Below are 18,378 nucleotides of genomic sequence, written 5' to 3'. Positions count from 1 at the left end.
TATAATTTCAAACTGTGAGTGTTACGTTTGGGAAAAATACGCTAAGGAATTTTTTAATGTTTTTGTGTGTGTTATATTGGAGTGTATTACATTGGGATGTTACGTTTGAGATTATATTGATTGCAGTGCTATGTTTGGAAAAGTACACTAAAAAGTTTTTTTTTTCTTTTTTTTTTTTTGTTACGTTAGAGTATTATGCTTGGAAAAAAATACATTAAGTAGTTTTTTTTTTTTTTTGAAGTGTTACATTGTTATGTTTGGGAAAAATATTAAGGAATTTTTTAGTATATGACATTAAAGTGTTACGTTATTGGAGTATTACATATTTGTTCGTAATGTGAGATTTGTTCTAGAATGTAGAAAAATCCAAAACCTCTATAGTGCAGATTGTCCAAATGTATAATTTTACATATGGAGAAACCCACTTTTACCCCTTAAAAATTAAACACAAACATATAAGTTACTATTCTTTTGTGTAAATTCCACTATAATAGGACCTTTGGGTACATAAGAAAAAAATAGAGGATTAAACCGTTCATAAGATCACATTTTGGAATTTATTTATACTTCACCGTTAATAAAATTCATTAATAATTAAAAACAAAATAAGACATTTTTTGAATTTTTTTTTTTTTTATAAATGATGATGAATTGCAAAACACACAACACATTATTTGAATCATCTCAAATCTCTCAGCTACTGACTATCTAACCAATGTGTCAATATTGTCCCACTCAAATTTTTTACTACTATGTATGTTATTTTGGTTAAAAGTATTACATGAATAATGTTACATGATTTTTTAAGACTATTAAATAATTACTTATGTTTCATGTGCACTGAAGTCTTCACTGTATAGAACAAAAAAAGGGGTTGGGCATGTTTCCGACTGCTAACAATCTTTTGTGAAAAAATTATGATGATAGGCTGTTAAAAAAAAATTTAGGTGGAGGTTACATGACAAATCTCTGTTAATCAATTTTACAACAGATTAATGGAAGAGTCACATTATAACTTAATTAAAAGTATAAAGACTTGATTGTTATAATTAAAAAAAAGAGAAATTAAAATGAGATTTGATATAAAATGCAGTAGTGCCAATTGTATTGTACCTTTATTTTTGTTTTCAAGAAAAAGAAAAAGACAAATACAAATAAAAATCTCCACAATTATCAATGATTTTAGATAGGGAATAGATCCACACGGTTTGACAAAAATTATGTTAAGCAAAAATTTAATTTTAACCAAATATAATTTCACTCAACTAATTATGTTTTTGTTTATAGTTTAAACAAATCTTTTCATTTTTCCCTAACGATGTGTTTGGTTGGAAGATTTGAGGAGAGATTTGGAAAGAGAAAGGAAAAAAGTGTGTGAAACTAAGTGTAATGTAGGTATATTTTATTCACATTTTACTAACACTTTCTATTTTTCGTTCTAAATTTCTCTTCAAATCTTTCAACCAAACACAGCATAACTAAAATTGGGTTGTGGAAAAAGACGGAAAAAATTACAACTTGATTCGTATCAAACTGTACAGTTTGGTTTAATTTTTTGAATGTTGTGTTCAGTGCCAATTCACAAAATAGGTGCACTGGATCTACAATTTGGTTCACGGATATCTAGACACGATTTTGGTTTGAAACGGAATTGAACTATTTATATATATTAGTTGGACCCCACGAGCTCCACGCGTGGGGGTTGTGACATAGTGTATCAAGATTAAATTAGTAACTGTTACTCCATTTTTTTTTAATTTTCCAGATAAATGAAAGCCATCCACATCACGAAGAGTTATGCTCCTGGACTATATACAGACAAAAATACAAATATGATTAATTGTTAATAAAATACAAGAAAAATATGTTGTAATGGGGTCAAGGATTTGCTTACTAAGAACCATACATTCACATATTGCATTAATGTGTACGTGGATATTGGAGGAGCAAAATCGTCGTCAAGAAATTTAAATTGTCACCAACTTACATCTATAAGAAAAAGAAAAAAAAAAATTTCACACAGTTGATTTTTCTTAATCCCTTGAAGAATCAAAGCCTGTAGTATTCAGAGCATAAATGTTAAATAATAATGGAGAAGTTTGAAATTATTGTCTTTAATTTCTCATCTACATATGGACGCAATGCATGCTATCATACTTTTTATTAGCATGCTAATGCTTAATATTTTAGAATCCAAACCAGTACCTTATCTTCCAGACATTTCCTAAAACAAAAGTCAAAGGACAAGACCAAAGTAGTTAATGACATTTAATAGAACTCAAGCCTCTGCTCGTCCTTTATTATTCTTTGTCGATACTTGATCAAGAATCTGCAGCATCAAGAGATAAACAAAAGAATACTGTACAAAATAACGCAGACCTACCCTACATGACTAAAAGAAGCCCAAATCTAAACAAGCTTACCACCAGGCTATAGGTCAACTGTAGCGATCCCAATTTTGACCCAGTCAATTTCAGGAGCCGAGTTGTCCGGTCAACTCGTCGAAAGCAAAAATGTAAAATGCATTCGAAATTACTTACAGAAAATTACATTTCACGCTCAAGTGACCTTGTTATATCAGTCCGTAAATTAGAGTTTCAAATCACTTTTTGCAGTCCCCTCTCTCTCTAAAACTCTTCAAATTTTCAGGTCTAGAGCTTCTCTCTTTAGAAGTCATCTTCTCTCTTTGATTTCTCCAAATCTATTGGGATTTAGGCCTAAGTTCTTTACCAAAGTTGGTTATCACCTCGAGGGCTTCATTGTGTGCGGTGGAGATTGAATTTCGACACCGTAGATTTTGAGGTTTCATCTCAAATTTTCTTCAAAACTTGAGGTAGAGATTTTCTACACTCTATATGATTTTTAGCTTAGTTATTTGCTATTGTGTATAGATGATGAGATTTGGTTGTGGTTTGGACAAATTTAGGATTTGGGTGTGAAATGAAAAGAGGGGTTTTGATGAATATGAGGTAAACAAGTATGAGACTTGAATATAAGATCATATTGTGTCAAAATAGTTGATTTTGGTGTTTGGGTTGATATTTGGTGAAAGAGGGATTCTGCCCAAATTTTGATTAAATTATTATTTTGCATAAATAATTGGGATTAATATTGAAAACGTGAAATTGAAAGATTGTGATTATAAATGGTGATATTGGATATGTATTATCTCACCTATGAAAGTTTTGAATAAACTATTTATTTTGATATTGAACATCTCTTTAGAAATAATTGCATTGGATTATCGGTGAAGGATACCTGTGATTGTTGTAGAAATTACATGAAGATTAGGCGCTTTAATGCTAATCCATTGTTGGCGTCATTGAATATGGCCATGTTATAGATACATTGTATATGTATATTTATTGGGAGAAGAAAGGGAATGTACTCTATATGTGATTATGTTTATAAATACATTACATATGTATATTTGTTTGGGAGGAGAAAGATGATGGACTCCATTTAAAACAAGTTGGCCAGAGTGTCCTGGTGAAACACCTAAAATTTTATATATAAATGGGTGTCGATTCCTTCGAACGAAATATCCATAAAATGGCAGGTTTAAAGTGTTTATGTGAGTTTTGCATAATTAAAAAATCATTGAGTTGTAGTCTCATTTTGATTGTTGAAAGATAACAAATTTAACTCATGAATTGAATAGCATATATGAATTAGAAATGAAATTAAAGGAAAATGGAATAAGGTTGGCCTTATTGGCATATGGATATGCAGGTCTTGTGAATGTTTCAGGATCGGTATTGTTTATGTACATGGTGTTTATACCTTTGCTAAACCTCATAAATTGTGTTAGATTATTTTTACTGCGCTGTTGGCTCACCCTATATGGGAATACCATTTTCAAGTACAGTTGAGATGCTTTCTCTAAGGCAATAGCGTAGATGGAGTTTTGGGAAGCAAGAGCTTCTTAATTATGCCTTATGTATGTATGTTTGTTATTTGTAAAGTCAATGGTTTAAGATGTAATGAGCGAGACTCAATTTGTATAACCAAACAATGACTTGGAAACATGTAAGCCTACATGGCATTTAACTGGTTGTTAAACAGTGAACTCTGATATATATTGTTTCTCATATTTATTCAAATATGAGTTATCTTTATTGTATTATTTTGAGAGCGTGACATCAACTTAGAAGATGCTCAAAAAATCAGGGTCAACTGACGGAAACTCACAAACAATAATTGTTTGGTACTTTCAATATATTTACTTCATTGTTTGTTAAACTCCAGCAAAATGCATCAATCCATGCAGCCCAATTGTCTAACCCAAAATACTTCAAATATACTTTCAACATATTTTTTTTTTCTTTTTGACAAGTGTCAAACGCAAATGACTTTCTAGCAAATCAATTGTTAGTATTAACATAAAAATTATGCTAAATTCTTAAATTCACTACTTCAATGTGCTAAGATCACTTCTTAATCCGTTAGCCCGTTCAAAGGAAACTGAACATAAACCCAAAGTACATACGGCGCAAGAAAATTTAACATGAAAATAAAAAGAAATAGGAAAAATGTCATTATTTAAAATTGCTAAAAGTACTTTGAGGCATAATCTGTAAGGAAATATGAATGCCTGAGAAGTGAGAAGACAAACTAACCGTCATAACAATTTCTGAAAATTTTAAAAGTACAATCTCCATGGCACAAACTAATATGCATATGCATAATTAAAACAACAATAAAAACCACGTAATACTGTCAAAAAGCAAACAGACTGCTTCAATCCATAAACCAAGAGAATGATCACTATTTGGGTAAATTCCACTAATTGAACTCAGTCAGCCAATGAACCAACAAGTTTAGACATTCTAATGTGTATTTGATTCACATACTCAGACTTGAATGGGGTTCTCCTTTTCCTCATTCCTAATTGGTTACAACAATAAGCTGCCCCATCATCCTACCTCACTTATTTCTCATCATCGATCAGTAGCCAGCAATCAAAATCTGATGCCTTCTTGTTTCAGATATCTAGCAAGAAAAGCAGACAAAACAACCTCACGTGTTAGTTTTGTTCTTTTGATAAGAGACGATAACATTACAACAGCCAAAAAGGGGGTAACTCATCGACACAAATTGTTCATATGATGGCATCTCTGCATATGTTGGGTAGTAATATATGTCAATAACAACATACCTATCCCAATTCTAGCACCACAAACGACATCAAAGTTGAAAGATGTAGCTTCAATTGGCCGTCTTCCAAATTCATTATTGTGTAATAATTATCATCACTCTTTTATACAGTTAACCAAATGTGAAACCAGAAAAAGAGAAAATAATAATAAATGGACCTCCAAACTACCCAATTTGTCCTCCACTTACTCTGGCAACAACGTCCTCTACACAAGTCACATATTCTTTAACTATACATTTTAAGATCGCCCATGGCTGAACAACTAAGCAGTACCATCACCACCAATAGCTTCCCAATCACCAGTGAAAAAAAATAACCTCTTATCTTCTTCTTACTTCTCCAAACTACCTAATTTTTTTAAAATGATTCAATAAATATATTTAAAAAACTGCAATTATAAAAAATGAGTACTTTTTTTTCAAAATGTACTTTATATAGAAACTATATGTGGAATTAAAAAAAAAAAGAAAAAGAAAAAAAAAAGGAATAACTTCAAAACTAAGCCTCCGACAGGTCTAACAGTGTCCAAGCTTCCTCTTTAAATCAGTGACCAAATGTATTGACCCTGCGCCTGGGAATAACATACTTAAATGAACACAAATTCTTCAAGAAAACATTAATAATAATACCATCATCTTTGTGTCCACATGCATGTCTCACTATGCTTGGCCTATGGAAATTTGACAATAAATTTTTTACATTGGCTAAGAATAAGATACATCACAATGTACAATATTAGTATTATAATTATCTTCTTAATTTACTCTATATTCCCCCTTAAAGTTCGTAATTTATCCATAATAACCAACTCTCTTATCTTTTTATAAAGTTAGAGCTCAATACATTTCAAATCCATCTGTCCAAACACAATCTTAATCTTCTATTGCAATTTTATGTTGTGTTTTGGGGTTATTCTTCTTCTTCACTCTCTGTTTAGTTTTAAGTCAAATGTTGATTCTGTTAAAGATCTGAATTTCATGTATCCAGTCGATCTTTGTTCATTTGGTCACATTAATACCCTTTAATGGCTAAATGGGATTTGCAATCTCAGTTGCTCTGCCACACTGCTACTGCTCCCCCAGTGTGCTTCCAGTTTCCAGTATAAATTTTAGGTTCCTATTTCTTCTCAATTTGTAATTAGTTATAATGAAATTTTGTTCCGTGAATCTTACTCTCTGTTTGGATGGAGTGATATGGTAAAAAATGAAGAGGAAGTGATGTTTGGTTTATGAATTTGGTGAGGTATGCTGAAAATTGTTTCATTTAATTTTGGTGAGGACGAACTGAGTAGTTATACAATTTTTATGGGTAAATTACATTGATTTTATTATATGAAAGGGGATGTGACTTTTGCTATTACCTGTTTGGTTTTTTGCATCAAAGAAAAGAAAAGAACAAGAAGAACAAATGGGCAGCCCAATGGCCAATTCACAATCGTCTTTCTTGAATGAAATCAGGAGAATTTTGTTCACCTCATCACAAGAGTCCCTAACACCACTTTGCACAGATCCCACCATGATCATGATTCATGATTATGTATCCATCCATCCATCCATCCCAGAAGAAGGTCCACATTAGAAGTATGAAAAAATTCCTAGAGAAGCCAAATCACCCCAACCTCAACCATCTCAAATTTTATTGTACCTTTTAATTACACAAAATTACATGAAGATATCAATCCCAACGTTTAAGAAAAACAAATTATTTAATTATAAGATTACTGTGTGTTTATTGAAATATTTACTTTTGGAGGTTGCTCCGGCGTCCAGTTTATGGCTGTTTAGTATAAACAAACTATAAATTTAAAAATCATAAAAAGAGTATAATTATCATCAAAAGCTTAGAAGCAAAAGGAAAGAACTAAAGAGCATTTATCAAACTCACAAGTGTATGAAATTCAAATGAAAAAGATAAAAGAGATTGCCATCTGGGATAAAGTGTAATCATCCCCACAAATTTGCATTTGAGAGAAAGAAAAGAAACCTGAAATTATGGGCAAAAATGCAAAAGCTAAGGCTCACGAAACCTTTAACAAAAACTCTCTCATTTGCTTGAATTAGATATGCATGTTATTATACTTGGAATTTTAGCTTTCATCACTATGAAGTCAGTAAGTTTGATTGTTTAGAAGCACGTTATTTTATTTTAATTTGTGTTTTTAGTGCAATCAAGGCCAAAGGCCAAGTAGACAAACAAAAGAAAAAAAACAGAGCTGTCTATGTACACCCAGAGTTTTCCCCAACATTTGGTGAATCATATGTAGTTATTTATTTATTTTTTTTTTAATTTGGGAAAATAATTTCACATTATGATTGTCAATTTCGGTGTGTTTATTCGTTTAAGCATATGGTCAAGTACATGGTAGATAAAACGTTCCACATTCTAACTGTCAATTTATGTGTGTGTTTCATTTCGGCATATGGTCGAGCACATGGTGGACACTCCATTAAACAGTTGTGAGGAACAAGAGCAGAGCTCGAAATAAACAAGTTAGAAATAATTGCACAATAGACAAGAGGAAGAGAATGAAAAACAACAGTTACAAGCATAGACCAAAAAAACAGCAACAAATACACTACCAACAACAACAATAGTGACAATGGAAGAATGAATATATGTTTCACATTTAACAACAACTGAAAAATGGAAATGGAAGAAGAGCATACCTTTCTGTTTCTTTGATAAAACTGATAGTGATTTTGCAGCAATGAAATTGAACAATTTACACCTCTTAATAGCTTAGGACTTCAGGAACAAGCCTGGGTGAGAAGCCACCCCCTCAACAGCAGCGGTACAAGTGGCACGAATTGATGAAGAGGTCAGCACAGAGGTCCACCACAGCACCGATATGAAGCACCGATGTTGGAAATTTTTAGGAGGATGCACAGCTACTTCGATGAGGAAGAAGTAGAATTCTTCTGGTAGACAACCAAGCGGTTCCATTTGTCTATTGGAAAACGTTAGAAAGCAAGCAGGCAAGAGCGCTATACCGCGGTTATACACTTTTTATATAGGTTATAGATACACACACATGACTTATTTATCACACACCTAAAGTACACGATTAGAACTACATATATACTACATAGCCCCTAGTAAGTTATTGTTTGATAACTTAATATTTTAATTTAAAAGGTAAAAAATTATTTTAAAAAATTAAAAAATTAACGACTTATATTAAAAAGTTAAAAAAAAAATTATTCCTTTTACTTATCTTTTTGTAAAAAATAAAAAAATTATTTTAAATATACTAATTTTTTTTATCTTATATTTTGGTTGTTTAATTGATATTTGAAAAATGCGGGCACGTTTCTTTTTCTCTTTCATTTTGGAAAAGCAAAAGTCAATGGGATCCCATAATTATATTTTCAGAATTTACATACAATGAATAGGTGTGGTAAAAATTAATTTAATAAAGTATAAGATGCACGAGTGAAATAAATTTGAATCATTAATTATTATTTTTAAATAAATTCTAGATAGATAATTTTAGATTTATAAATAAATTCTAGATAGATAATTTTAGATTTAAAATATTACTGTTTTGAAAAATGATAGTTGATTACTGTTTTTGAAAAATGTCAATGACTTCATGTTGCTTAATGTTTAAAAAATGATGCATTTTGCTTGATATTCAATGTATTGAACAATCTTTTTTGAACAAATTATGAATGATTAGGTCGGGTTACATGACAAAACTCCGTATCAATTTTACAATAGATATTAATTGAAGAGTCACGCTATAACTTAATTAAAAATATAAACACTTTACCGTTGTAATTAAAAAAAATGAGAAATTAAAATGAAATTTGATGTAAAATGCAATAGTGCCAAGTGTATTGTATTTTTCTTTTTCTTTTTAATCTTTTTTAATTATAAAAAGTCATATAAAAATCTTCACAATTATCAATGATTTTAGATAGGGAATAGATCCACACAGCGAAAATCATGTTGAGCAAAAATTTAACTTTCATCAATTTCACTCACCTAAATGATATATCATGAGTTTTTAGAACATCATTATCAAACTCATTGGAATCTTTTCTTCGCTATTTTATGGCACAAAATCATAGAAATATAATTTATCAAATTCAATTTTTGATTAGCTACTTTAGTTGAGTACCAAATCACTAACTACATATAGTTAGGGAAAGATGACTTGACAAATAATTTAAGGTAATAAAATACTTAATATATTATATTTATCATTTAATCAATTATTATTATATTAATAATAAACCTGAGTGGTGAAATCATTAAACTAATGCAATTGTAATACATGAGATAAAAAACATAATATGATAAATTAAGAAAGATTATTTATAAACAAAATTTGTATAAAAAAAACTGAATCAGAATAATATAATATTTTTGAAAATATAAGTTAGAATAATAAGATATTTTAAATTGAGATGAGCGGAACATAAAGTGCCATATCATTTTGTATATGAATTCAATATAATTTTTTTCAAAGATAAATTACATTGACTTTTTGAAGTTTGAAAACAACAAATTATACGTTTGGAGATAATTAAATCAACTTCTTTAAAGAGTTTGTTAGAAAATATATTTGAAAAAGTTGATTCATTAAAATAAAAATAATAAATTTTTAATTAACTATTTTAATATAGACACTCTTACAATCCTGATTCGAAGTACATGGTCATCCTAAGGTTGTTTTATTTAAACACTAGTGTGCAATCGGTTTTAATTTTCATTGAACCAACCCAATTTTTTTTCCATGGAGTCCAGTCAAATCCATTGACTATCTTGCCTATTGTAAACACAATAGCATATTCGAGGACAATTAAGGGTTATTTGGAATGACCTAAATAAGTGTACTTTTTGTCTTTTTACGAAAAAATGTGCAGAAAAGTAAAAAGATAATGTGATGAAAAAAAGATAAAAAGTGTGTACTTATTTAGGATAGCCAAACTTGGCTACAATCACATGTCATTAAAAAAAAAAAAATTAGACATGAAGTTTAATTTTAAAAATAATTCACCTATTTTTTTTAAATAAACATGAACCGGCCATATGAATATTAATGTTAGACAATCTTGATTATTTTACTTAGATTATTTTTTTATTAGACATTACAAAATGAATGATTTAAATCACTGAAATACACCACAATAGACTCATCAACATCAACTCTCTAGTTAGATCTCCAAATTGAAAAGAATTCAATTTCTATTTATGTAAATCTATGTAAAATGGTTTACTTATTTTTTTAAAGCAACGTGGAAAAGTACTTTTATGATATTTGTTTCTATGCAATATCAAGAAAATGTTTGTATAACTACAATAAAGTCAGGTTTGGCAAGTCTTCAAAAATTCAAAAAGTCAAAAAGTTATATCAAAAATTAAAAAAAAAAAAGTCATTATTATTCACAAATAAAAAATATTAAAAAAATATTTTATACATTTTTGTAATACAAAAGTTTGAATTACACTGTCAGCCGTACTGCCCCAGTAAGAAGGTAGGTCATACACTTTTTGGGTAAAAAGAAAAAATTATATATGTAAAGTCTTTGATGGTAATGTTGGGCTCATGGGGGCCCACTAAGGGTTCCGTTTGGATAATCCGAACCGTCAATTTGTAGAACTCGTCGAGTACTATATGCTTGTAAAAAATCACGTTGATCGGACATCGTTATCTATATGATCAAATCAGTTTTATATAAACAAAATGGATGATGCGATAGTTAACTGTTGAAAAAAAACTAATCCGATCATATAGCTATCGATATCCGATCAACGTGATTTTTTACAGGCATATAATACTCGACGAGTTGTACATATTAAATAGTTCAGATTATTAAAATCAGACCCATGGTGGCCCCCACAGACCGACCATCACTGTCCAAACACTTTCCTCTGAAGGAGGCAATAATTTGCTGTGTAAGACACACTGCCCAGCAAGGCAGCCGTACAACCTACTCAACTTTCTTCCCCTATACACTTTTATTTATATAATTTTTTATTACACATTTTTTCTTAAAAAGACAAAAAGTTAACCCAAACATCCATCTTTTTTTTTTTCCTCAACTTTTTAGTTCAAAAAGACAAAAAGTGCACTTATTTAGGACACCCCAAACAACCCCTAAATAAGAGTTTTATAGATTAGATTTTTCTTTATTCATAAAATGAAAATTTTATTAAAAAAAATATTTGGGATGCAATTATTTTTATGTTGAGAATAGTCCTTAAAAATTCGTCTTGAATAGTGGAAAATAGAACTTTTAGCAACAAAATTTAAAAAATTACTAATAAATGTAGCAACAAATAATTTAGTCCAAAAAAGATTCATTTTTTAACACGAATTTTGGTCTCAAAAAAATAATAATTCAGCACTAATGTTCAAATTTCGTCACTAAAAATATAATAATGATACTTTTGACAATAAAAATATTTCATTCATAAAAGTGATTTTGTCTTTAAATTTTTATTCCTAAAATCTTAATTTTCTATAGTGTACAAACTTCTTTTGTTGCTTTTTTGTTGTTGTTTTTTTTTTGTTTTTTGTTTTTTGTTTTTTTTTGTACATGTTTATCTCAATATTAAGGTACTATTTGACATAAAGTGCACTTATTTGAGTCACACAACCTTTCTACTTTTGTGTATATTTTTTTGTAAAAAATTAAAAATATACTTGTTTAGATCATCTTAAACAACCCTTAAGAAAACAATTTTATTTGGAAAGTTAATGATTTTTTTTCCTACTAATTTTATACTTATAAAAATATAAATTTAAGTATAACTAACTTTCCTATGGTGCCTAGGCTACAAAGAAAATAATTTAGAATTTGTTATTAATTTTGAATACATATAATTTGAATTTTGTTTTTTGTGTTCGTTTTTGCAACCTCAAGTTTCTCTTCAGATCTAAATTCAAACACAATTATTGAAGAGTAAATTATCAATAAGTCTTAATAGTTGAACTTAATTCTTATTAGTTTTATTGAAAATTAATCTTAGTAAAATTGTCCCTATAAATAATTTTTTGTTACAATTTTTTACATGTCGCTAAAAATTAATTAGTGATTTTTTCTTGTCACGATTATTTATAAATTAATGACATTTTTTGTGATGAATTTTTCAAATTGTGGCTAAAAATTGAAAATTAATAACGTTTATTGTGACAGTTTTTTTAAATAGTGGCTAACATTATAATTCATAACTTTTTTGTGATAAAATTTTCAAACTATTGCTGAAAATTAATAGCTAGCGATGTTGTTTAATAATGTTTGATGAAAAACGCCATTAATTATCACAGGATCTATTGAATAATAAATCCACCTATTAGGGCTTACAGATAAATCTTCCATTATTGAATTAGTTCCATCTTTCATTTAAAAGAAGAAAAAATGAGCAATAAATCCTATTTTGCTCTTAAAATTACTATAAAGTTCTATCAAGTTTCAATATGGACAACTAAGTTTTATTTTTCCTAATATATTTCCAAAAAGTTCATTGCTCCATAATAGTGAATTTTATCTTAATTTTACCCTTTATTTAATATGAACAACGATTTCATAAATATTAATATTTTTTTAATTGTACAAATTATTTTATTATATTAAAAAATCATAAATCACAATGAAAAAATTATCAGTGAGTTCTATTTTATTTTAAAAATTATTATTGAGTTATGTCAAATTTCAAAATTATTTTTATTTTAGAAATTGTTATAAAAAATTCAATTGTTCATAATAGTGTATTTTATTTTATTTTTATATTTTTTCATTAAAATATGAACAAAAAATTTGATAAATAATTTTAATTTATTAGAAATTTTTTAATTAAATTATTTTTAACTCTTCAAATTAAATGATTTTTCATAAACAAAATTATAAGTATAAGATTAATAATTTTTACAATTAAAATTTTAAATTTTTATAAAATTAAAATTAGAGACACTTTTTCATAAATCCCTTTTCACCTACTTATATTCCATTTAATCCACATTATTTTCTTATGTTCCAATAAGTCCTATAGGTTATATAGTTACCAAAATACCCCTAATAATAATATTCACATTTACAGTATGAATGTTCCATGATATGAATGTTAACACGTCAATGTGAATATTTACATCACATTGTCAATGGGAACCTTCACACGTCAATGTGAATATTCACATTGTAAAATATGAATGTTCACATCACCAAATTGCCAACCGTTTAAAAAATATTTGTAAGGGTAAAACTGTCCATAAAATAGCTTAAATATGAAAATTACAATTTGGTGGATCAAATGTCCAAATAATAGGACTTATTGGAATACAAGAACATCTTATGGACTAATTGGAATACAAATACTTGAAAATTGATTTTCTATTAAATCTCCCTTAAAATTATTTTAAAACTTGTTGTTTATATTAAATAGGAAGGGTAAAATTGGATAAGACACGCCATTATAAAACAATGAATGTTTTGGATTTTTTTTTATCACAAATAAAATTTAGGGAAAATTATTTATAAGTCTTATTATAGAAACTTATTTAATGTGAAGTCTTGTGTAATTGTTTTATAGAGTTTCAAGTTCTATTTAGATAGGAATATGTTCCATAAAGTCCTATGAGTTGTAAATAAATGGTATTAGTGTACTATTATACCCTTTATTTATTTTCATATTACAGGTTATTGTATCATTCAGTATATTATGTTTTTTGAGGCTTTTAGGAAAGTGGATTGTGCAGGCTATGTCCGTGGGCATGAATGTCGCCTTGATCACAGATTCCGATGGATTTTGAAAATGTTGCTTGTTTGGAAGAGGATATGGCCAATACTGTCGTTAAGGTTGGAGGTTGTGTTTTGTTTGTTTCTGCTGATTTGGACTCCAAGTGGTTGAGGGAAGGAGGTATGGTTTTTGCTTCTCCAATTGGTGAGATTTGTTGTTGTGTGGTGCCAATTGTTCATGTTTCACTATCATCTTATCTGATATGGCTTTGACTATCTATTATAGCCATCCATTGGTACACTTTCATTAGCCTCCAATGAAGTTATATTTAGGTTGTAATGTTAACCCACATCCACAACGTTGTTATGTCTTTTGTGTATTATGTTCGATTGTATTTGTTTTTTAATAAGATTAATTATATAACTAAACTATTTGTTTTTTGATATATTGTATTTTTGCCATTAGTTGTCGTCTATAATCAAATAGAAGTTTTTGACGTAGTATCAAAACTTCATTTAAAATTTGGAAAATTCTAAACATACATAAAATTCATAGAATAAAACTTGACAAGAATGATATGGCAATGTCATTATTGTAAATAAATCCATTTTCAATGATTTTTTGTTTTGAAGTGAAAGGTCCACAATGAGCCATATCATTATGTATGAAAAGTATGTATAAATTTTTTGTTTGTATAGTATTATGCTTAAAATTTTATTTCACCTCTAAAAGTAATAATTATAAACTTATATTTCTATTTCATAATCATTAGATTTATATTGAAAATCCTTTATTATAAACTTGTAACAAAGATGGTCAAAGTCCGATCTACAAAATATCATTTTGACTTTCAAAGTTTCATGTATTTTTCAATTTAATCTCCAGATTTCAATTAATATCAATTTTACACACAAACTTTGAAATTTTTGATTAATTTGGCCCCTGCCGTCACATTCAGTCTATAATTGGACAAAATGTGCTAACGTGACACCAAAATTTATTTGAATTTCATTTTGGGAAAATAATTTATAAGTCCTATCATGGGAACTTATTTAATGTGAAGTCTTGTGTAATTTCTTACAGAGTTTCAAGTCCTATTTAGATAGGAATATGTTCCATAAGTGTAACAAACCCGATCCCTGATTAACGTTAATCCATGATTAATTATGTCTAATCAGTAATTAAGAAGAAATTCTGAATTAAATTGCATGTGTGCGTTGCATTATAGTGTTTATATCTATTCAACGTAGGAAGATCTATTCATGTTTTTCATTCGGTTTGCGAGTTGAAGGCCTTATCGGCATCCGATTTAAAAATTAAATTGATTTCTGTGTTATTTGAAATTTTTAGAACCATATGATAGGTTTAATTAAAATTCGATTTGGAACGATTAAATTAGATTAAGTTAATGCCCACTTATTTAACCTTAATTAATTGCACTATTACCCAAGCCAAATTAAGGCATTAGTGGACTTCTATATGCACTCATACATTCCCATTTCACTCTTTTGGAGAGCTACAAACGAGAGGAAGGGAGGGAGACTAAGAGTGAGGGTGAGTTCAACAAGGAAGAAGGGATGTTTTACTAGGAATTGTTGGCATTTGAAGAGAATTTGAGAATTCAACTTCAATACTTGGGAATTCAAGTCTCTAGGTAAGGAATCAAACTCTTAATTGTGTAATTGAGTTAGACTCTACAAGACTTCAAATGAAATAGGTGAATTCATGGGAGAATTGAGCTAGAATTTATGGAAGCTAAGTCAATCCATGCATGCATGTCCATATCATGGAGTTTGAAGTTGTTTTCATGAGAATTCTCACATGAATGTTCATATTATGGTTGTACTCTAAGAATTCACCATGTTTTTGAGTTGAATATGGCATTTGATCATGTTTTGAGAAGCTCAAGATCAAGAAAATTCAGGCATGTTATGTTCTTGAATCATTTCTAAAGTTTAAGTTGAAATTGTGTACAATTGACATGCTTTTGGGCCATGATTTCTTGAAATGATCCTTTAAACATGTTGTTTTATGAGTTTCTAAGTGTTTTCCAAAATTTTGGCCCAAAACAATGTGTTTTGAAGTGTTTGGGTTGAGTTTGAAGCTTGGAGATCAAATCTGGAAATTCCAGATTTTGCATTCACGCTCAAGCGTAGGATTTCACGCTTGAGCGAGCACTCTGAGTGCGTGCACTTCCGCTCGAGTGACTTGAAGCTCGCTCGAGCGTGAAATGTATGTATCCAGAAGTTCATATGTTTTGCAGCAAGCTCAAGCGACAGAAGTCATGCTCGAGCGAGGGTTTGAGTCTCATGCTCGAGCGTGGATCGAGCATCCGTCGAGCGTGAAAAACAAGCAACCAGCACTTTTGTCAAAGTTTATAGTCCGCTCGAGTGAAGGAATTCATGCTCAAGCGAACCTTCAGATTTTGCATGTCCGCTCGAACAAGGAAAGCCACGCTCGAGCGTAGACCCTGTTTTCAGCAAGGTTTGAAAAATGTCTTCAAGTGCATTTTTGCATCCTCATTCTATCCTAGGCATTCCTAGGCCATGATTAAGACACCGTAATGGGATTAAAGGCTAGAAACGGACTAAGAACAAATGAAATGAGTTATGTATAATTTGAGCGTGTGTTTCAACATGTGCATCTGTCATGTTATGTAGGTCACGCGCCTCAAGATAAGTGAGTCACCTACTCTACTCGTCTATTTAGAGCCACCGGTTATCTGTGAGTAATAACTCTGTAAAGTTATGTTTAACTTTAATTATTTTCTGATGATAGGAGATGATAATTTTTCTGAAATGCTATGTTTTGTACGAATGAATGATTGTCCCATTTTCTTTGAAACGTAATTGTGGTGTCCTTAGCAGAGGCCCTCGCCCAGGGAACATAATATTGTGGCTTATGGTCATGAGGCCCTAGCCCGGGGGATAATACCGTGGCCCAGGCCCTCGTCCAGGGGAAATAATACCGTGGCACAGGCCCTCGTCCGGGGGAAACAATATCGTGGCCTATGTATGAGATATGTTACCTGGTACCGGAGGTTCCTTTATGGAACTTGATATGCTTGACCAAAGAGACATGATTATGCTAATGGATGTACCACACATGATTTGAATATAGATAAGATTATGATTCTGTTTCTGTCATCTGAATATGATTCTAATTTGCTATAAGATTCGAAATATGTTATGGGCATCATTCATTAAAGTCTTTACCCTGTTATTATTCACTAGGCATTAGCTCACGGTTTATATTATGTATGTAGGTGAGCAGGCACGTGACCAGGCCCAGAATTGACGGCCTATGGTTCAGTTTTTGTCAGCCAACCATTGTGCCTCCCGAGGAGGTTCCGGATAAAGTCAAGTTTTCTGGCTGTTTTTGTAACCGTATTAGTCCTTGTTTGTTTTGTTAAGTTTTTGGGGAAGATTTCTGATATTATACTTCTAGAAGTGATATGTAAATGTTACATCTTCTATCATCACTCGTAAATTTATATAAGTTTCAAGATCATCAGTCTCATGTCTGTCTGCATAGCTCGATGGACCATGTATATTTTGTATATTTGCTTCTGCAGTCCCTAACTTTATGTTAATCTGTCAAGAGGCCTTTGGTAATCCAAGGATTACTGGTCGGTTACGACACTAGACCCATAGGGGTGGGTTTGGTTCTTGACTGAGTGGTATCAGAGCACGTGTTCTACCACACGCACGAGTCCATACGAGCTATAGGATGTTCTAGGAAAGAATTAGGAACATTCCATCTGCATAAGTGAGTATGTAATAATCTTTGTACGTGACAAAATTTCATCCAAACATAAACACATGAGTCTGAATTGACTAAACTGAGAATGAAAGTTCTGAACATTATAAAAAAGACTATTTGCCTATGTTTATTGCCCTTCTGTTTTCCCTATAGCAATGGAAAATGCTAGAAGTGATGATACAGTAGGGTCCTCGGATGCTCGAATGAACAAAATGGAAAAAATGCTTACAGCTTTAACTGAAGTTGTAATGCAACAACAGAGGCAACAACCTTTACCTCCTCCACCCCCGCCGGTTCAAGTTGAACCGGGCAATAATGACATAATTAACTTGACTCAGAATTTTATGAAGATGAAGGCGCCAACTTCTTGGGTGGCATTGAACCGCTAAAGGCAAAAACTTAGCTGCTGGAAATGAAAAAATTATTTGAAGTGTTTCCCTGTTCCGAGGTTCAGAAAGTTCTATTGGCCACCTATACTCTGAAGGATGAAGCTCGGAAATGGTGGTTATTAGTTCGGAATGGCAATGAGAACATGACATGGGCTCAATTTAATACAATTTTCTATGACAAGTACTTTCTCCAATGCTTCCGAGACCGGAAGGTTTCTAAATTCTAGGAACTCAAACAAGGCAGAATGTCTGTAGCTGAGTATGATGGTGGACACGGACTACAAGAAGGCTCCCAAATTTAAAGGTAGGCTGGATTTGGATATACTGGATTAGGGGGGAGTTCTTAACCTACCCACGAATGTGAATGTTTTGGATAGAGCACTA

At 30.5% G+C, this 18,378-nt stretch overlaps 1 long non-coding RNA gene across 1 annotated transcript; it reads right to left on the bottom strand.

The window, feature by feature from the left end:
- Positions 1-4,602: 4,602 nt before the first annotated feature.
- Positions 4,603-8,171, bottom strand: LOC145806106 (uncharacterized). The gene is made up of 2 exons (XR_014348752.1): positions 7,825-8,171; positions 4,603-4,992 (listed from the first exon to the last, which is right to left on the bottom strand). It is a non-coding gene; the product is annotated as an uncharacterized LOC145806106 (long non-coding RNA).
- Positions 8,172-18,378: the final 10,207 nt, after the last annotated feature.

The sequence above is a fragment of the Camellia sinensis genome, chromosome 13 (assembly GCF_055761805.1).
Source record: "Camellia sinensis isolate YWXY chromosome 13, ASM5576180v1, whole genome shotgun sequence".
NCBI lineage: Eukaryota > Viridiplantae > Streptophyta > Magnoliopsida > Ericales > Theaceae > Camellia > Camellia sinensis.
This window is presented reverse-complemented; position numbering and strand designations above follow the sequence as displayed.